The sequence below is a fragment of the Arachis hypogaea genome, chromosome 20 (assembly GCF_003086295.3).
Source record: "Arachis hypogaea cultivar Tifrunner chromosome 20, arahy.Tifrunner.gnm2.J5K5, whole genome shotgun sequence".
In the NCBI taxonomy this organism is placed as follows: domain Eukaryota; kingdom Viridiplantae; phylum Streptophyta; class Magnoliopsida; order Fabales; family Fabaceae; genus Arachis; species Arachis hypogaea.
Window position 1 is genome coordinate 114421672 of NC_092055.1, and position 22219 is coordinate 114443890.

Below are 22219 nucleotides of genomic sequence, written 5' to 3' on the forward strand. Positions count from 1 at the left end.
TGATAAACTTCCACTTGTTTTTCCAGCATAATGCAATGAATCATCACTGCTCTTCTGATGGTGACCTCAGAGCGGTTGCTAGTGGGCAATATAGAGCGCCCAATGAAGTCCAGCCAGCCTCTGGTGACTGGTTTGAGATCTCCTCTTTTGAGTTGGTTTGGGGCACCCTTTGTGTTGGTTGTCCATTTAGCTCTAGGGAGACATATGTCCTCTAGGATCTTGTCCAAGTTCAGGTTTGATCTCATCATTCTCCTATTAAAGGAGTCTGGGTCATCTTGCAGTTGAGGCAGCTTGAAGATCTCCCTTATTTTGTCAGAGTGGGTGTGAACAATCTTCCCTCTTACCAGAGTTCTATAGTCATAGAATGCAGTTCCCGCTATTCTCTGCCTGTCCGTCTGCCACAGATTTGCGTAGAATTCCTGAACCATGTTTCTTCCCATCTTTGTTTCAGGATTAGCTAGGACTTCCCAGCTCCTGTTTCGAATTTGCTCTTGGATCTCCGGATATTCGTCTTCTTTTAGATCGAATTTAACTTCCGGGATCACTGACCTTAGACCCATTATTTTGTAGTAATGGTCTGAATGTTCTTTGGTTAAGAACTTCCCTTGATTCCAAAGTGGTTTTGGAATATTCTCTTTCTTGCCTCTTGAGTTGGTTTGTTTTCCCTTAGGAGCCATGATCTTAGTGGGTATTGGCTTAGTGATCACGGATAAACACACCAAACTTAGAGGTTTGCTTATCTTCAAGCAAAAGAAAAGAAAGGAGAGGGATATGAGGAGAGCCAAGTCCGAATTGTGGAGGTGGGGGGGAGGCCGAACCAACATTTAAAAGGAAGGGGGGTGGGTTTCGAAAATTGTTTGAAAAAGATATGATAGAAAAAGTGATTTGGAAAAGATAAGTATGATAGGAAAAGATGTAATTTAAAATTAAAAAGATATGAAAGATATTTGAAAAAGATAAATCTGAATTTTGAAAAAGATGTTGTGAAGATTTGAAAAAGATATTAATGAGTTGAAAGGATTTTAGAAGGAAAAGAGATAGAATTGTTTTGAAAAGGATTTGAAAATAATTTGAAGAGGATAAAAAAAGGGTTTATGAGTTAAGATACATTTGATATCTTTTGAAAAAGGATTTGAAAAATTAGGATTTGTAACATGTTTCTGCAAGAAATCATGAATTGAAACATAAAAAATGGAAAAAAATTTGGATTGAAAACGAAATTGTCTACTCCTCACAATCCTGGCGTTAAACGCCCAACTGCTGCATGTTTTGGGCGTTTAACACCCACTTGGTGCTTGGTCTGGGCGTTTAACACCCAGCTGTTGCTTCCAGCTGGCATTAAATGCCAGAAACTCCTTCGTCACTGGGCGTTTTTCTGAACGCCCAGGATGCTGTAAATCTGGCGTTAAATGCCCAGAAGCTGCTTCTTTCTGGCGTTTAACACCCAGATGGCTATCTCTACTGGCGTCGCCCAGTAGATGCTCCTTTTGGGCGTTTAACGCCCAATGGTGCCTCTTACTGGCGTTTTCTTGCCAGTGAGCTCCTTTTTTTTCTGTTTTGTGCTCTGAATCCTTCTGTAGCCCTGTGAACTTATGCAATTGATTCTTTACCTTGTTAATATTGAACTTATATGCTTTTAAAAATAAATAAAATGAAGAATAGAATAAAACAAAATAACAAAAAGAGTTTTGCTAATGGCTGGGTTGCCTCCCAGCAAGCGCTTCTTTATTGTCTTTAGCTGGACCTTGCTGAGCTTTTTAATCTAGCTTCAGCCTTGAGCATTCCTGCTCAACATTGCCTTCAAGATAATGTTTGATTCTCCATCCATTAACAATGAACTTCTTATTAGAATCAATGTCTTGAAGCTCCACATAGCCATATGGTGACACACTTGTAATCACATATGGTCCCCTCCACTGGGATTTCAGTTTCCCGAGGAATAGCCTGAGCCTAGAGTTAAATAGCAGAACCTTTTGTCCTGGTTCAAAGACTCTAGATGACAGCTTTCTGTCATGCCACCTTTTTGCTTTCTCTTTGTAAAGCTTGGCATTTTCGAAAGCAGTGAGTCTGAATTCCTCTAGCTCATTCAGCTGGAGCAATCTTTTTTCTCCAGCTAATTTGGCATCAAAGTTTAGGAATCTGGTTGCCCAGTAGGCTTTGTATTCCAGTTTCACGGACAGATGACATGCCTTACCATACACAAGCTGGTATGGAGAGGTCCCTATAGGAGTCTTGAATGCTGTTATGTAGGCCCATAGAGCATCATCCAAGCTTCTTGCCCAATCCTTTCTACGGGTACTCACAGTCCGTTCTAGGATTCTTTTTAGTTCTCTGTTAGAGACTTCAGCTTGCCCATTTGTCTGTGGATGATATGGAGTTGTCAATTTGTGGCTAATTCCATACCTAACCATGGCGGAGTAAAGCTGTTTGTTGCAGAAGTGGGTGCCCCCATCACTGATTAGCACTCTAGGGACACCAAATCTGCTGAAGATATATTTCTGGAGGAACTTCAGCACTGTCTTAGTATCATTAGTGGGTGTGGCAACAGCCTCTACCTATTTGGATACATAGTCAACTGCCACCAGAATATAAGTGTTTGAGTATGATGGTGGGAAAGGCCCCATGAAGTCAATACCCCATACATCAAACAACTCAATCTCCAAGATCCATTGTTGAGGCATGGCGTAACCATGAGGTAGATTACCAGCTCTCTGGCAACTGTCATAGTTACGTACAAACTCCCGGGAATCTTTATAAAGGGTGGGCCAATAGAAACCACATTGGAGGACCTTGGTGGCTGTTCGCTCACCTCCGAAATGACCTCCATATTGTGACTCATGGCAATGCCATAAGATCTTCTGTGCTTCTTCTCTAGGCACACACCTACGGATTATTCCATCTGCACATCTCTTAAAGAGATAGGATTCATCCCACAAGTAGTACTTTGCATCAGTGATTAATTTTTTCTTTTGTTGCCTGCTGTACTCCTAGGGTATGAACCTTGCGGCTTTATAGTTTGCTATGTCTGCAAACCATGGTGTTTCCTGAATAGCGAACAAATGCTCATCCGAAAAAGTTTCAGAGATCTCAATAGGAGGGAAGAACGCCCCTTCTACTAGTTCTATTCGGGACAGGTGATCAGCCACTTGGTTTTCTGTCCCTTTTCTGTCTCTTATTTCTATATCAAACTCTTGCAGAAGCAACACCCATCTTATGAGCCTGGGTTTTGAATCCTGCTTTGTAAGTAGATATTTAAGAGCAGCATGGTCAGTGTACACAATCACTTTTGATCCTACTAAGTATGATCTAAACTCGTCAATGGCATAAACCACTGCAAGCAATTCTTTTTCTGTGGTTGTGTAATTTTTCTGAGCGTCATTTAAAACACGACTAGCATAATAAATGACATGCAGAAGCTTGTCATGCCTCTGCCCCAATACTGCACCAATGGCATGATCACTGGCATCACATATCAATTCAAATGGTAGTGTCTAGTCTGGTGCAGAAATAACTGGTGCTGTGACCAGCTTAGCTTTCAGAGTTTCAAACGCTTGCAGACACTCTGTGTCAAACACAAATGGCATGTCAACAGCTAGCAGATTGCTCAGAGGTTTTGCGATTTTTGAAAAATCCTTTATAAACCTCCTATAGAATCCTGCATGCCCCAGAAAGCTTCTGATTGCCTTAACATTGGCAGGTGGTGGTAATTTTTCAATTAATTCCACTTTAGCTTGATCCACCTCTATCCCCTTATTTGAAATTTTATGCCCAAGGACAATCCCTTCAGTCACCATAAAGTGACATTTTTCCCAGTTCAAAACCAGGTTAGTCTCTTGGCATCGTTTCAGGACTAGTGTCAGGTGATCAAGACAGGAGCTGAATGAGTCTCTATATACTGAGAAGTCATCCATGAAGACTTCTAGAAATTTTTCCACCATATCAGAGAAAATAGAGAGCATGCATCTCTGAAAGGTTGCAGGTGCATTACACAGCCCAAATGGCATCCTTCTGTAGGCAAAGACTCCAGATGGACATGTAAATGCAGTTTTCTCTTAATCCTGGGGATCTACTACAATTCGGTTGTAACCTGAATAGCCATCCAAAAAGCAGTAAAAATCATGACTTGCTAGTCTCTCTAGCATCTGGTCTATGAATGGTAAAGGAAAATGATCCTTTCTGGTGGCTGTATTGAGCCTTCTGTAATCAATACACATGCGCCACCCTGTAACTGTTCTTGTAGGAACTAGTTCATTTTTTTCATTATGAACCACTGTCATGCCTCCCTTTTTGGGGACAACTTGAACAGGGCTCACCCAGGGGCTATCAGAAATAGGATAAATAATCCCAGCCTCCAGTAACTTGGTGACCACTTTCTGCACCACTTCCTTCATGGCTGGATTTAACCGTCTCTGTGGTTGAACCACTGGCTTAGCATCATCCTCCAATAGGATCTTGTGCATGCATCTAGCTGAGCTTATGCCCTTAAGGTCACTTATGGACCACCCAAGAGCTATCTTGTGTGTCCTTAGCACTTGAAGTAGTGCTTCCTCTTCCTATGAATTCAAAGCAGAGCTTATGATCACTGGAAAAGTGTCACCTTCTTCCAGAAATGCATATTTCAGGGATGGTGGTAATGGTTTGAGCTCGGGTTTAGGAGGTTTTTCCTCTTCCTGAGGAATTTCCAGAGGCTCTTTCAATTCCTATGAATCCCCCAGATCAGGCTGAACATCCTTAAAGATGTCTTCCAGCTCTGATTCGAGACTCGCAGCCATGTTGATCTCCTCTACTAAAGAGTCAATAAGATCAACTTTCATGCAGTCTTTTGGTGTGTCTAGATGCTGCATGGCTTTGACAGCAATCAACTTAAACTCATCCTCATTGACTCTCAGGGTTACTTCCCCCTTTTGGACATCAATGAGAGTTCGTCCAGTTGCTAGGAAGGGTCTTCCTAGAATGAGAGTAGCACTCTTGTGCTCCTCCATTTCCAGCACTACAAAGTCAGTGGGGAAGGCGAATGGCCCCACCCTGACAATCATGTCTTCAATCACGCCTGATGGGTATTTAATGGAGCCATCAGCAAGTTGGAGACATATCCGGGTTGGTTTGACTTCTTCAGTTAAACCAAGCTTTCTGATAGTGGATGCAGGTATTAGATTGATACTTGCCCCAAGATCACATAGAGCTGTCTTGGTGCAATTACCCTCTAATGTGCATGGTATCATGAAGCTCCCGGGATCTTTAAGCTTTTTTGGGAAGCTTTTCAGAATGACTGCACTGCATTCTTCAGTGAGGAGAACTCTTTCAGTTTCTCTCCAATCCTTCTTATGACTCAAGATCTCTTTCATGAACTTGGCATAAGAAGGTATTTGCTCAAGTGCCTCTGTAAACGGAATCTTTATTTCAAGAGTCCTGAGATAGTCTGCAAAGTGAGCAAATTGCTTATCCTGCTCCTCTTGGCAGAGTTTTTGAGGATAAGGCATCTTGTCTTTGTAGTCCTCAACCTTGGTTGCTGCAGGTTTATTTCCTACAGAGGTGGTTGGAAAAGCCTTTTTAGAGGGGTTGTTATCAGCACTTGTGTGTGTCTGATCCCTCATTGGCGTTTGAATGCCAGGGGTGGAAGCTGGATTGGCGTTGGACGCCAACTCCTTACCTGTTCCTGGCGTTTGAACGCCAGAACTGAGCTTCCTTTGGGAGTTTAACGCCAACTCCTTGCTTGTTTGTGGCGTTTGAATGCCAGAACTGAGCATGGGTTGGGCGTTTAACGCCAGCTCTCCATCCTTTTCTGGTGTTTGAGCGCCAGAATCATTCCTCTCTAGGCTCTTATTGTCCTCAGAAGGATTCTGGATGATATTCTGCTCATCCTCTGTCAGTTGTTCTTTCTTTGGCTTTCTGCTGTTCTGAAGCGAGGTATTTAATGTTTTCCCATTTCTTAATTGAACTGCCTGGCACTCTTCTGTTATCTGCTTTGATAACTGCTGTTTTGTCTGATTCAATTGTGCCTCCATATTTTTATTAGCATTTTTAGTGTCTTGTAGCATCTCCTTTAATTCTGCTAGCTGTTTTATTAGAAAGCACAATTGTTGATTGAGTTCAGCAACTTGTTCTGGAGGACCAAGTTTAGTAGACACTGCTTTGGCTTCTTCTTTTATGGAGGACTCACTGCTTATGTACAGATGCTGATTTCTGGCAACTATATCAATAAGCTCTTGAGCCTCTTCAATAGTTTTCCTCATGTGTATAGATCCACCAGCTAAGTGATCTAGGGACATCTGAGCTCCTTCTGTAAGCCCATAGTAGAAGATGTCTAACTGCACCCACTCTAAAAACATTTCAGAGGGGCATTTTCTTAGCATCCCTCTGTACCTCTCCCAGGCATTATAAAGGGATTTATCATCCTCTTGTTTAAAGCCTTGGATGTCCAGCCTTAGCTGTGTCATCCTTTTTGGAGGGAAATATTGATTCAGGAATTTGTTTGGTAACTGTTTCCATGTCCTTATGCTTGTTGTGGGTTGGTTGTTTAACCACCTTTTAGCTTGATCTTTTACAGCAAACAGAAACAGTAACAGTCTGTATACATCCTGATCTACCTCTTTGTCACGTACTGTGTCAGCAATTTGTAAGAATTGTGCCAGAAACTCAGTAGGTTCTTCCTGTGGAAGACTGGAATACTGGCAGTTTTGCTGCACCATGACAATGAGCTGAGGATTTAGCTCAAAACTGCCTGCTTTGATGGAGGGTATACAGATACTACTCCCATATGCAGCAGTAGTAGGGTTAGCATATGACCCCAGAGTCCTTCTAGACTGTTCATTTTCACTTAAATTCATGACGGAGAAAGGGAGATGATGTGAATTGCAAGTAAAATATATTTTTATTTTTTTATTTTTTTTATTTAATTAAAAATAACCGAAAAAATGAAATAAAATAAAGTAAAATAATTAGAAAATAAAATATAGATTTCGAAAATTAAAAGAAAAATAAAATAAAAAGAAATTTGAATGTTGAATTGACTAATTAATTGAAGAGATTTGAAAATTTTTTAATATGATTTTTGAATAAGATTTTGAATTTTGAAAAGATTTTATTTTTAAAATAGAAATCTGAATTTTTAAAGATAATTTTCGAAAATCAGCTAAAATAAAGGAAAAAGATATTTTTGAATTCAATGAGGAAAGAGAAAAACAATAAAAAGACACAAAGCTTAAAATTTTTAGATCCAATGCTCCTTATTTTCGAAAATTTTGGAGGAAAAACACCAAGGAACACCAAACTTAAAAATTTTAAGATCAAAATACAAAGAAGACTCAAGAACACTTTGAAGACTCACAAGAACACAAGAACATGAAGAAAGAACACCAAACATAAAATTTTTAGAAAACTAAAATAAAATTTTTGAAAACTAAAGAAAAGTTAACAGAACACCAAACTTAAAGTTTGGCACAAGATTTATTCAAAGAAAAATTATTTTTGAAAAAGTTTTAAAAAGAAGACAGCCAATTACCAAGAACATAAGTACAACGCTCTAGCCAATTGAGCTATAAATTTAACGTGTTTTAATAAGGTATTTAATAAATAAAAATTTTTGAAAACTAATATTTTAAAAAAGCACAAGAAAAACAAGAAAAGATATAGAATAAGAAAAACTAAAGATCAAACAAGGAAAATAAACAAGAACAACTTGAAGATTAAGAAAGAACAATGAACACAAATTCGAAAATTTAAAAGAAAATAAAAACATGCAATTGACACCAAACTTAAAATATGAAACTAAAATCAAACAGAAAAACTCAATTTTTAATTTAAAAAGAAAAAATAAGGATTTAAAAAAGAAATTTCAACCAAAAACAATAATAGAAGGCTCTAAACCAAAAAGAAAATTTTTTCCTAATCTAAGCAACAAAATAAACTGTCAGTTGTCCAAACCCGAACAATCTCCGGCAACGGCGCCAAAAACTTGGTGCACGAAATTGTGATTCACACTTTTCACAACTCTGTACCCCTAACCAGCAAGTGCACTGGGTTATCCAAGTAATACCTTACGTGAGTAAGGGTCGATCCCACGGAGATTGTTGGCATGAAGCAATCTATGGTTATCTTGTAAATCTTAGTCAGGAGATTAATTATGATTATCAGTTTGAATTGCGAAAAATAAAAGAGCATGAAATAAATACTTGTTATGCAGTAATGGAGAATATGTTGGAGTTTTGGAGATGCTTTGTCTTCTGAATCTCTGCTTTCCCCCTGTCTTCTTCTTCACGCACGCAAGGTTCCTCCTATGGCAAGCTGTGTGTTGGTGGATCACCGTTGTCAATGGCTACCATCCGTCCTCTCAGTGAAAATGGTCCAAGTGCCCTATCACCACACGGCTAATCATCTGTCGGTTCTCACTCATGCTGGAATAGGATCCATTGATCCTTTTGCGTCTGTCACTACGCCCAACCCTTGTGAGTTTGAAGCTTGTCACAGTCATTCAATCCCTGAATCTTACTCGGAATACCACAGACAAGGTTTAGACTTTCCGGATTCTCAAGAGTGTTGCCAATGGATTCTAGCTTATACCACAAAGATTCTGATTAAGGAATCCAAGAGATACTCATTCAATCGAAGGTAGAACGGGAGTGGTTGTCAGGCACGCGTTCATAGATTGAGAATGGTGATGAGTGTCACGGATCATCACATTCATCATATTGAAGTGCGAATGAACATCTTAGATAGAAACAAACGTGTTTGAATAGAAAACAGAAATAATTGCATTAATTCATCGAGACACAGCAGAGCTCCTCACCCCCAACAATGGAGTTTAGAGACTCATGCCGTCAAAGAGTACAAAGTTCAGATCTAAAATTGTTATGAGGTACAAAATAAATCTCTAAAATTTGTTTAAATACTAAACTAGTAACCTAGGTTTACAGAAAATGAGTAAACTAAGATAGATAGTGCAGAAATCCACTTCTGGGGCCCACTTGGTGTGTGTTGGGGCTGAGACTTGAGCTTTACACGTGCCTAGGCTGTTTTCAGAGTTAAACGCCAGGTTGTAACTTGTTTCTGGCGTTTAACTCCAACTTGTAACCTGTTTCTGGCGTTTAACTCCATAATGCAACATGGAACTGGCGTTGAACGCCAGTTTACGTCATTTATCCTTGAGCAAAGTATGGACTATTATATATTTCTTGAAAGCCCTGGATGTCTACTTTCCAACGCAATTGAGAATGCACCATTTGGACTTCTGTAGCTCCAGAAAATCCATTTCGAGTGCAGGGAGGTCAGAATCCAACAACATCTGCAGTCCTTTTTCAGCCTGAATCAGATTTTTGCTCAGCTCCCTCAATTTCAGTCAAAAAATACCTGAAATCACAGAAAAACACACAAACTCATAGTAAAGTCTAGAAATATAAATTTTGCCTAGAAACTAATAAAAATATACTAAAAACTAACTAAAATATGCTAAAAACTACATGAAATTACCCCCAAAAAGCGTATAAAATATCCGCTCATCAAACAGCTTACTGAACTTACAAATAACCAAGAAAACGGAATGGTGGCAACTTCGTTGACCACAACTTGACCCTACATTACCATAATCTCAGTAACTCTAAGAGGATATGACGGAAAATTTGATTTCAAAGGTCTTAGAGACGATAACGATTACCAACACAAAGGATTCAGCGGTGGTCTCCGACAACAAAGGCAAAGCATGGTGACACCCAGCTCCTCCTCCTTCCACGCGGCTCAGACGGCGGCACGGGTTACCATAGCGGCGGCGAGCTTCAGCCGTGATGGGGAAGGGAAAACAGCACCGTTCTTCCCCTCCTCCAGCTCTCCCTTCTTGAATGCAACGCGTCCCTCTCTTTCCCGGCAACAATGGCGATGAAGACGAGCTTGGTGGTGATGGCGGTAGCACGCGACGGTGGAGGTCCGCAAAGACAGCAGCACTGGCTTTGAGGTGAAATGACGCTATCTCTCTCACTCCTCGCGGTTCTGCTTCGACGGCGGCTCCAAGGTAGACCAGTGGTGACGGCGAGCTGGCATGGTCTCCCTTCAAGGTCCGACAACGACGCGATGGTGGTGACGAGGCGTGGTGCAGCGGCGGCCGGCTTCTCTGCTCCCTCAACTCTGCTCTCTCTCTCTCTCTCTCTCCCTCTCCACTAGTCTCTCAATGGCGCAGCAGCAGTGATGTCCGCCGGCGCCATCCTCCCCCTCTTGTCTTCTCCCCCTCTTCTTTCTCCCTTTTTTTCTTTCTATCACAGAACCGTGTGTGTGTGTGTGTGTTGGTGAGTGGGTGTTTTATTTGTGTGTGTGCTGAGTGTATAGGTGGGTAAGAGAGATGAGTGTAGTGTGTTAGGGTTTGGGTGGTGTGGGTTAGTTTAGGTATTTTTGTTAAAAATAGGGGTAGTAGTGTAATTTTATAAAATAATTTAAAGTAGGATAATAATTAAAAATCAAATTAAATATAGAGTATCCATCTTTAAAATACCTTTCAATTACAATTTGTAAATTATTTTCATTAAAATGCTAATTTAATAAAAATTAGAGATAAGTAAATTAATTCTCCTTTATTTATAAAATAAGGTTAAAAATATTAAAATTAAGACTTATAATACTCATTTCTTTTAAATTATAAAAATTCTAAATTATAAATAGGAATTTGTCTGGTTTATATACAAAATCTCAAATATAATCTCAAGTAATTATAATAAATCATAAATAAGTCATTAATAACTTTTAAAAATTCGGAGTTTTACATCCTACCCCACTTATAAAAATTTTCGTCCTCAAAAATTAACTTAATACGCAAAATACAAAAATAGATTTGAATACTTTACTTTCGTATACTTTAGAAAAGTAGGGGTCTTGGCATATATATGTATATAATTTTCCAAATACTGGATAACTCGTAAAACTTAGGTGTAAGGAAAAAGTGTGGTCTAAAGTAAAGGTTACAAGATTGTTTAAAACAAAGATGTCACATGGGGCTACTATTTTACCAAAACTTGAAGCACAAGAAGGTGCAAGTGTTCAAATTAGGTGTTTGCAAGAACAAAGGGAGTATCTAGGTGGCAAAAGTTTGAGAAAAACAGGTTGACATAAACAAACAGGATAACGTCTGCACACAGACCTTTTACCAACTTCAGAACTTCAACTTTCCAACTCCATCAGTCACTTCACAACCGCATAACCCGTCACAAGCCTAACATCCGCAAACTTCTTCGCGAGGACCGAAACTCCTTTAACTTCTCGTAACATTGCACACTTACCGCTTTACCTTTCCACGTTCATGAATAGCATTCTAAAGATACTAAAATTTTGCTTGCTATGCCTAAAGGTCATACGTGACTCTAAAGTAATCCTCGAGTTTATTCAGAAGGATACAAGACCAGAGAAAAGAAGGACAAGTGACAAAGACAGCGTCCACAAGAGTTTGAGAGAACTGTTAAAATTACAAGCAGATGAGGAGGTAAGAACATTGAAGGGTGCTGGAAGGAAAGTCGATTGACAACATTGAGGGTTAGAAAACAATACAACGGTTCGAAACGAATTCAAGCTGAGTCAAGGAGTATGAGGTTTATAGAAAAAGAAAATCCAAGGCCAAAGACAAACTCACAAAATTCGAGTATAAATGAAACTCTTTCAAACGCATTGCCCATAAGGATCGAAACTTAAGAAAAATTATTTTCATTCCAAAAGAGAAGTATGCAACAACACATTGTAAAAGAATGACGAAAACATAGATGTGGCATTACTTTAATACAAACTTAGGTTAAAGGAGATTATGTAAGGTTTGAAAAATATAAGAGTAAAAATATTTAGGTGCATTACTAACCAAACGCATGCATAAAACTGGCATATAGTCGAAAGAAAAATCAAGTTATATTACATCAAAACAATTTCCAAGTTTAAAAACGGAATGGGGGAGTTTCGAAAAGTGGAAATCATAACCAATGCCCAGTACTCAAAGCCTAGTCATTAGTTATGAAACTTAAATAGTGATTAGAAAAGATTAGTAAGCTAAGGAACGATTAAAATGTAAAAGAAAACAATTTTCAGCAAAACAGAGGGGTCATGCGTACGCATGCCCCGGTCCCGTGTACGCATAGTAATAAAGAGGGGTAGCCGCGTACGCAGTACCTCTCCCACATACGCGAGAGTCCCAAACAGAGGGAATTCCCCGCGTCACATGTTACAGGTCGCATACGCATGCCTTAGAAAAATTTGGAAAACTTCAAAAATTGCAGAATCTTAGATTTTCATACTGAACTTCAAACGCGCATAACTTTTTCGTTTTAAAACACTTTTTATCCGTTCTTCAAACATCATAAACTTCACGGGACCCAATTTTTATTTAAAACAAGTTTTACAAATTTTCTAGCATTTTCTTAAAAATTGAAACGCAATATCAAACTAAAGGCTCAATATTAAATAAAAATAAGGAAAACAGGTTAGTAACGCCTTACTTTTGGTATGATCATGACATACTGGAAGTTGGGTCGTTACAATATGGTTTTAGAGTAGTTCGTTTCTGTTAGAGCCTTGAGAATGGACTAACTATGCTTCATTGCATACTCTAAGTCTCTGTCATGCTTTGTGACTTACTCTGATAATAAGAGTTTAAGTTTTATATGCATGACTGTCTGATGATTAACGCTGTTAGTCTACTATTGTATATCTCATGGTATTAAGTCTGGCCAAATTAACACTATTGATTTATGTGTATAGGAATACTAATGGGTTATCATGGACGAAATAGAAGTAATTGGTATGCGAATTGCGGGTTTTGAGAGCGTTAGAAGTTATGGAGTTAGTTCCGGTTTGACGTGTAATCTTTATTCGTGCCACGCGAACTCATGCCATCTCTTTCTTCATTGTTTTCTTTGGAATTCTTTGTTTCGAATGTTTTCCAACCATACCTGTTTTTCTTGTATACCTTTGTTTGTCTGTGAATCTAATTGCTTACTAGACCCTTTTTGAATATTCATCCTTGACAATGCCTATACTTCTGTTCATAGATTCTGTTTTCTTTGATTTGAGTTTGAACTTATTTTATTATAACAATTTTCGAGGACGAAAATTTTTATAAGGTGGGTAGAATGTAACAACCCAAGTATTTGAAAAATTAAATTTTGAGTTATTTACCATTTATTATAATTGTTGAGAATTTTATTTTAAGAAAATTATTTTACTAAGGATAAAAATAGAGTTTCATGATAAATGAAGTTTAAATTAATTATAATTTTTATATAATCTTTATTATAATTGAATATCTCACATAATTTTAGTAATTAAAAAATAAGAAAGAATTATATAATTTAATTTAAGTAACTTTTATTATGAATAATTTATGATTTAATTTGAGTTCTTTATTTTTGGAAAATAATGTGTTAAGAATGATTGAATTGATTTTATAAATACCGAGTTTAAGTTAATTAACATTCTTGCGTAATTTTATTATAATTGGTTATTTCATAATTTGAAATTAAAGTTCCAGTGATAGCAAAATAATTAAAAGTTATATCATTTAATTTGAATAATTAATATTTTGAGTTTAAACTATATTTTATAAAATGTGATTAATATGTTCATTTTATAATTTAAATTAGAAATAATCAATTGAACTTAGCAATATGTTAAAAAATAATGTTCTTAAATATTTTTATTAAAATATATTTGATTTTAAAATTACTATATCCTCCAAATCTCCAATGTTATCAAAATATTTAATATTTATTCATATCTATTCTTATCCCTTTATAAAATCTTAATTTCTAACTCCAAATTCTCAAATTGAATTAGAAACCCTAATTCCCAAATTGAAAACCTAACTTCCCTAATTCACTAACCCTAACAACCCCCTTACCATCCTTCAACGTAACAACACACACACAATGAAAAAAAAAGGAAAGCAGAGAGAGGGAAGATGATGCTGCTTCACTGCCGCCGTGACCACCGGACTGCTGCAAGCGAGGATCCCATGCCACCATCGTCAGCGTCACCCAGCCTTGCCCGCGCTGCAGCGCCTCCTATCAGCTGTTCGTGGAGCTGCGAAGAGCATCGCTGTCGAAGGCACGCCGTCGAAGGCACGTCGTTGTGGAAAGAACCAGAGGAGGGAAACGAGCCCGAGCCAAGAGCAGGAGGAAGAAGGCGTCGCCGTCGCCGTCACCGTTTGTGCTCCATCGTCGCTGCCGTTCCGTGGAGTCGCGTCGCCATCGCCGATTGATGGAGGAAGAGGACGCACGAGACGAGCCGCCCCACTGGTTTGCCATTTTGCTCGGTTATGCCCTTATTCGCAGTTCTGATTGTCGAAAAGAAATGTTGTCGAAGCTATAGCTTCTCCGTTCCGCATTCTCTTGTTTCTTTTCTGGTAAGACAAATTCTGTTGTTCTTTATCTTGCTATAATACTCCATTTTGACTCTATTTTATTAGTGTGTAATGTCCCTTTTTGCCTTGTTTGGTTATGTTTATTCTGTCTGTTACCTAAAGCTGTTGTGTTTGCGGTTATTACTTTTGCTTGCCGTTCTTCTCCACTAGCGGAGGGTGCTTTGAATAAAAATCATGATGTAGCTGCTGTAGATTAAGGTGAAAAGAGGGTGGATTGCATTAAAATCGCTACGGATTTGATTCTTTGAGGTAGGAGATTTATTTTTAAAGTTAAACATTTTTAATTTAGAATGCCTACAAAGTTATTTGGATAATTGCAAAAAGTTAATAATGATTAAGAATTGATTAATTGATGTGAATTGTTTGAAACGTGTTTGAGGATATTTAGCTGTTGTGATTAATCTGAATTATAATTAGATTTGGATGTGGTTGAGATTACTCTGAATTATAAGTAAAATTAGATGCGATTGTGAATTGTATTTTGAATTATTGATTTTTGTGATGAATTAGCTGAGATTTTGATCTTGAATGAATTACTTTGAATTGTTTGATATTGAATTGGAAATTTAATATATATCAATGGTTGTGAAATGGATTTGCGACGGGTTAGAATTAGTTGAAATGTGTTTGTGAATGGTTATTTATTTAATGTTACTTATTAAATTGAAATATGTTGAGTTAATTATTAAAAATTTGACGTTTTGATACTTGATGAATTGAGTTTAGATTATGGATGTGATTGTGACTGGTTTTGTTGCTAGTAATTAACTGATGAGATAGATTTTAGTTTGAGGCTGTGATTGTTATTGGTTTTCTAATAATTTTAGAATTGCTGGAAATTTCGATTTTAATTGATTATGTCAAGTTGGTTGCTATTGAATTTTTCATTTGATGACACTTTGATGGTTGTTGATATTGGTTTATAATTAACTAGGTTTGGGTTTGATAAAGGTTAAAGGATTTGAAGTTTGATTACTAAATGAATTTTCTTCAAACCTGAATTTTAAGATAAAATAGTAGTTTTGAAAACGAACTAGTAATTTGATAGCGAACGAAATTGTATGAGGTTAAAGACTGATTTTCGGGAAATTAATTATAACTATTGACGTTGGATTATTGGGCTAGTTTTAAAGAATGGTTGATGGAAATTTTGATTTTATCTGATGAAAGGATGTTAGTCATTAAACTAATTTATGATGAGATGATTATTGAGAATCTATTGTGATAATTGCTGGTAAAGGGCTGGTGAATTGTTGAGAAAGAGGAAACCTGTAAGGGTGGTTAAGTCCGAGTTTTAGGGGTGGTGTTGTCGAAATTTTTATAAAACTTGAGGCTATGTTTGAAATGTTATTTTAAAAGATGTGGATTTGGGGAAAATTATATTAGTTGATTTTAATTTATTAAGAAAAGAAATGAACTATCTTTTGAGCCTTATTTATTGAGATAAATATTATGTTTAAGTTGGATTTTATTACGAAAAGGATTTCGTTTTGAGTTAATTTAATAAGTATAGAATGAATAATGTCTTGAGTTTTATTTAGTCAAGAAAAGAAATAAGAGTAGAACAAGTGGTAAAGAGAAAAGAGTAATCAAAGCAAAGCAAAGAGACAAAGAGAAAAGAGTAATATAATAAAGAGATTAGAGAATAAGCAGAGGGCCTGTTGAAAGGTCATTTGTTGCATTAAGGAAACTCCAGAGATATTTGTATGTTCATCTGCTGCATTGAGGCAGTCAGATAAATGGTGGTGCGACCACTGAGAATGCTTTCCTGGGATACCTAGCTATAATGTTGTGTTGTAAGACAAAGGTTGCTTACAGAGGTATCGAGATCAGTGTGCTCCTGTAAGACAAAAGGTGCTTACAGTGAGTGTGCTGTACTCCTATGAGACAAAGGGTGCTTACAGTGAGTGTGTTGTACTCATGTAAGACAGAAGTTGCTTACATTGAGTGTGTTGTGCTCCTGTAAGACAAAGGTTGCTTACAGTGAGTGTGTTGGGCGTATATCGGATAATAAGTACTGCCCTGCAAGACAAGGGTTGCTTGCAGTGGGTATTGCTAACAAGAAAGCCTTATCCAGACAGAGGTTGCTGGGTAATGCCGAAAGCGGATATGTAATCGACAAGTGAGCTCGTTACCTGCACTAGGGCCAGACAAGTATCATCCTTGTTTATGCATTTGCATTTGATTGTGTTTGATTGCTTTATTTTCCTGTGATTGTGCTATTTGTCTTATTGTGACTTGCTTGTATATTGAATTGAAATCTCTTGCTTGTACTATTAGTTTGTGAATGTATTAAAGTGATTAAGAATTGATGTTTTGATTGAGAATTAATTACGTGGATAAGAGATGGTTAATATGACTAGTTTTATATTTATAATTTGTTTTGAGTCTAGAGATTTTGAAAGAGGTAATTAATTAGCTAAAGTAAAACCAATAGTATTTTCAAAAGGTTTGATAAAAAATATAGTTTCCTTGAGTATGTTAATTATTCGCATTTTATTCATTACTTTTACGGCATTCCATTCCCTACGAAGAACGTGTGGTTTGTTCTCACCCCAAAATCTTCCACCCTTCAGTGACACATATTCGAAGACTCATTATGAAGCTGCGGATAATTAGTAGATTTACTTATGATTCCTGTTGCTTTTATAGAGTTTCCTCGCCTTTGTTGATTAATGTAAGACCCAAAACTTTTGAAAAGTATTATTATGATCAAGTTTCAAATCATATAGTTATTTATAGTCTCAATTTCAGAAATTATTTTATTTAAGATAATTAGAGCAAGTTTTGATTAATTGAATTTGAAATAAATTAGGATTATTATCCAATTTTATAATTATTGGATTATTTTCTATATTTAAATTATAAAGTTAATAATTATGAAATAATAAGAATTTTATATGATTTGGACTAAATAATTAATATTTTAAAATATTAATACTTCTATTTTGAAAAATAGAGAAATTAATTATATTATTTCTCATTTTTGGATTTGAACATTTTACTGAAAATAGTTTGTGAAATTTATGAACAAATAGTATTTTTATACATTATTATTATTGGATTAAAATTATTTCTAATTACTATATTATCCCTATTTTTATTTAAAATTACAAAACTATCCTTAAACCTAATTTTACCACAACCCTAATTTCTAAATTGAGAAAAACCCTAACCCTGAAACCCTACCCGGTTACCCGTTCCCCTAACACCCCCCCTCCCCCCAGTCCCAGCAGCCACAACACTCACGGTTTCCCCAAACTCAATGAAAGAAAGAAAGACAGAGGGAAACAAACGAAGAATCATGGAAGGGGAAAGCAGAATCAGGGAAGGGGAGAAGAGAGGGGGATCTCAGAGAGCTGAACGGAAGAGGGGAAGGGGGAGCGTCACCGCCGCCTCGTCCAGCTACCGTCACGAAGAAGAGGCGTCAGGGAGAGGGAGCTCGCAGTGAAGAAAGAGGGACGCACGAAGAAGAGAAGCTTGCGGTTAGCCTTGCCGCCGTCAGCGCCGTGAGTTGCTGTCACCATCTTCGCGAGCTGCCACCGTGTCGCCGTACTGAGCTGCAGCGCCGCCGTTCAACCCCATCCCACCGCGTCTCCATGGTCGTTTCTGCCACATAAGGGAGCGAGAGAGGAGAGGTGGTGAACGAATCCATCACAGGAACCGTCATCAGAAAGGGTTCAGGTCGCCATTGATGGAGCTCGCATCGCTGTCACCCATGGCCGCCGTTCTTACCGTTGCTCTATTTGGGTTCTGGGTAGAGCACGCCGCCATTGCCATTGAAAACCGCTGCTGAGGCCAAGATGCTATGGTGGTTGCTACTGGAGCCACCGTTGATGATTTTGATGCTATGCTGGTCCCGGGTTGCTGTGTTACTACCGAAGGAAGAAAACTCACTGGAATAACATCATCGGAGCTGTTGTTCAGTTGATGGAGCTGCTCTGTTCAGTGATTTCTGCGAGTTTCGACATTGAGGTAAGGATTTTAATTGAGGTTTCTGTCTTTTTGGATTTCGAGAAGGTTTTGATGCTGTGTGGTTATTATAGTTGATCCACCGGAGTTTCTAACCCCTACCGGAGCTGTTCCAGGTCGGTTCGGAATCGCAGCTACTTAACTTTGATGTTTCGAAAGCCCTGCGGTAGTGTCCCGTACGTGTATTAAAGCCTTTACGATATTAATGTTCTTAGGATTTAGTACTGAGGTTGCTTGTTGTGATTTGGAGCTGTTTATGCTGCTACGAAAATGTGTGGGGCTGTGCTTTGAAGCTGCCGTTGATTTTGGGTCGAGACGAAAAGATTTCTGAGAGGCGTTTGGATTATAGTTTCAATTTGTCAAGGTAGGGGCTTTTCTAAAATCTCAATTTTATAATCGGGATTGTTATAAATGGATGCCGATGTGAGAAATACTTTTTTTAGTGATTGTACAAGTCTTATGTATTGTCTGGCTATTTTGGATGAATGTGATTATATGTTTGATTGGGTTATTGTTTGGTTTTGACAATTGGATTGTTGCTGAATTATCTCTTTAAAGTTTTAGAAATGAGTTTAATCAGTTGATAAAGATTGATCTTGAGACGACTTTTGATTATTGTTTGGTTTTGATAAATGAGTTGTTGCTGAACTGTTATTTAAAGCTTTGGAAATGAGTTTAATCGGTTGATAATGATTTGATCTTGAGACGATTTTCTTGGAATATGAAAATGAGGTGAATGTTGGATCTAGTTTGCTTTTGAACTGATTTTTGGGTTTTAAACCGTTGATAAGGACTGTGGATTGGTTTGGATGGGACCCGGAAAGGGTGGCAGAGTCAAAATTTTAGGGGAGGTGCTGCCGAAATTCCAATAGAATTCGGAATTTTATTGAAATGCTATTTGGAAGATTATGAGTTAAACAGGTCTACTATTCTATTTGAATTATTAAGAAAGGGATAACTTATGCTTTTGAAATGAATTATTAAAAAGGAAATTGTGATTTAGACTTGTTTCTTAAGAAAAGTATTATATCTCCTTTGTGAACAAGTTATTTAGATGAAACTTATGTTTTAAAGCTGTTTTAAATGTAAAAAAGGTTTATGTCCTTGAATTTGACTTGAGGGTTTTAATTAGAGGAGTTTCAGTGACTTTGAAAGAACCTGAACGTCTATTGACAAGTTTCATTTTACAATGTTTTGCGAAGAGTTTTAAGTACTCCTTGAATTCTGAATTTTTGCAAGGCTAAAACAATTGTTGAACAGTTTGAAACGCTTTAGAATTAATCATGGGGTTGAAACTGGTTTTGTTTAAGTAAAGGAAATGGCTTTGTAAGGAATGATTGATTACACGACTCGGTTTGGCTTAGATCCTATTTTATTACTCAAATCCGAAAGCCAAGGTTTTAAAGATTTTTAAGCGAATTTGAGGAAATGAGTTATGTTATTCTCCCCTAAAGACTTGAGACTCTGCTGAGGGACTTTTGTTATAAAATTCTGTTGTTGGATGGATGATTTTGAACGTTTCAAAATAAATCTTTAAATTGCCATGGTTTTGGAAGTTTTGGAAAAAGGATGCCAAGGGTGGCTTTGTTTTTAAAAAAGGGACTTACTTTGAGTAAGAGTTGCTTATGAGCCTGAGATGATTTGAGGAATGGGAACTTCAAAGCCAAGGCTGAAAAGAGTTAAAATTTGATTTCAAAGTGAAGTGAATTGAGAAAAAGTGATTTATGGCTTGAATAATGATTTTATGAATTTGATGATGTTGGATGGTGGAAGTGTTATTTTGTTATGAGCCAGAATGGCTGTGTATGATAATGAATTATGGCTGATAGCAGAATATGTTATGAGCCGGATGGCTGACTATGAGTCATGAATTTAAGCTGGATAGCTGAAGTGAATGTTGATTTATGGCTGAGAATAAATGCATATATGCTGAGTTATTGATATTGTGATTTTGCACTTCCAACTGTCTGAGATACGAGTTTTCCTGGGTAGAAGCAGTGGCTAGCCACCACATGCTCCAGGTTGAGACTTGATACTCTGCTGACCCTATGTCGTAAGTGTGGCCAGACACTGTGAAAGTTCCGGATGAGCTCGCCCCCGTGAACATACACTAGTGAGGGTGTTGGATGTGAATTATGATTATCTCTTGTGAATAACTCGAGTTGGGGATGCACGATAGAGGGACAGTCTAATGGTTAGCTACCAGGACTTGTCGGGTTGGCTTTATAACTGACAAATGATATCATCAGCCACTAGGATAGACATTCATCATATGCATCTATGTGACATTGTTTGGGTGTGCATATTGTACTTGGTTTGCCTTCGTGATTACTTGTGATTAACTGCTAATTGTTCTACTTGCAGTAACTGTTTGTTTGTGCTTGAACTTTTCTATTTGTGTTTGCGACTGAGACTCTGTTGGACTGTGGTAATTAGTTGTTGTTTGGGTTGCTTGGGCCTAGGGCCGTGGTTGATCATGAGGTGGGCCGAAGGTCATGTCTGGTTGATGTTTCTGGTTTGAAAAAGTATGAAAAACTAATTTGGTTCAACGTAGAAAAACCTTTTGAAAGGCTTTTGAATTTTTAAGAAGTGAACAGTTCCTCTTTCAGAAAAGACTTCCGATTCCTCTTTTATAGTAAACCTTTGCTTTTAAAAAGATGCATAAGGCGGTTATTAATCACTGTAACGATTTTATCTCGTGTATTCTATTATAGTAATTCTGCAACCCTATAGTGAGAACCCTTTCGAGGATGATGTTCTCACTCCCCTATAGATCTTCCCTTTTCAGGTTACGGGCGACGAAGTTCAGAAGATATTATTTATTTTCTGTCATATGATATCTTTGTATTGTTTTAGTATTTATGTTTCCCTCACCTTACATCTTGCAAGTCTTATGAGAGGGATAGGATTTTGATATGAGATGTTTGTAAATTAATATATATATATAATTGAGTATTGTAATTTATACTATAAGTATGAATGTATGTTTATTAAGGATTCGGTTAAAGATTTAAACAGGCTCATATTCTAGTATTAAATATTACAAGAGTCGTCGTAATACCTGAACTATCAGAGTGGCGTAGTCGGAAGCGTGACATTTTGATAGTTAAGGTGTTACAATTAAAGATTTTATTTTATATAGAGGGATAGGAGTTGTACTTGAGTCTCAATTAAATTCTCTTGTATAATGTTTATTATTATTAATAGTTATGTGATTATTATTACTTGGTGATGTTTGGTATATGATTTTAATTAATAAAAACAAAATTTTTTGGTATTTTCTTAAAAATTGAAACGCAATATCGAACTAAAGGCTCAATATTAAATAATAAATAAGAAAAACAGTTCAGTAACACCTTATTTTTGGTACGATCATGACGTACTAGAAGTTGGATCGTTACATCTTTCATTGTGAACCATCTTCCATTTGGATCTTTTGCAAGAAACTTAAGCCTAATTTAGTACGTCTAAAACGAATCTAAAAATTTTGTGCATATTAGATCATCACTTTTTATGAATTATTAGTTCTATTAAATAAAAATTAAAAGATGTTATAAATGGAGAGTATTCAAAAATTTTATAAATATAAAATATATCAATGCATACATATATAAATATATTTTAACATATAATATTTTAAAAATAAAAAGTATAATCTTTTGCTTTAAAATAAATAAATATAAAATATATAAATGTATATAAAAATATTTTCTATTTATTATGTAATTATTAAGCAATATTATTTTTAATTACATAATATAAAATAATATTTTATATTAGTTAAAAATAATTAAATTATTCGTTAAAAAAATTAAAAATATTGTAATAGTTAATTTTGTAAAAAATATATTATTATTATATAATACAATTTTT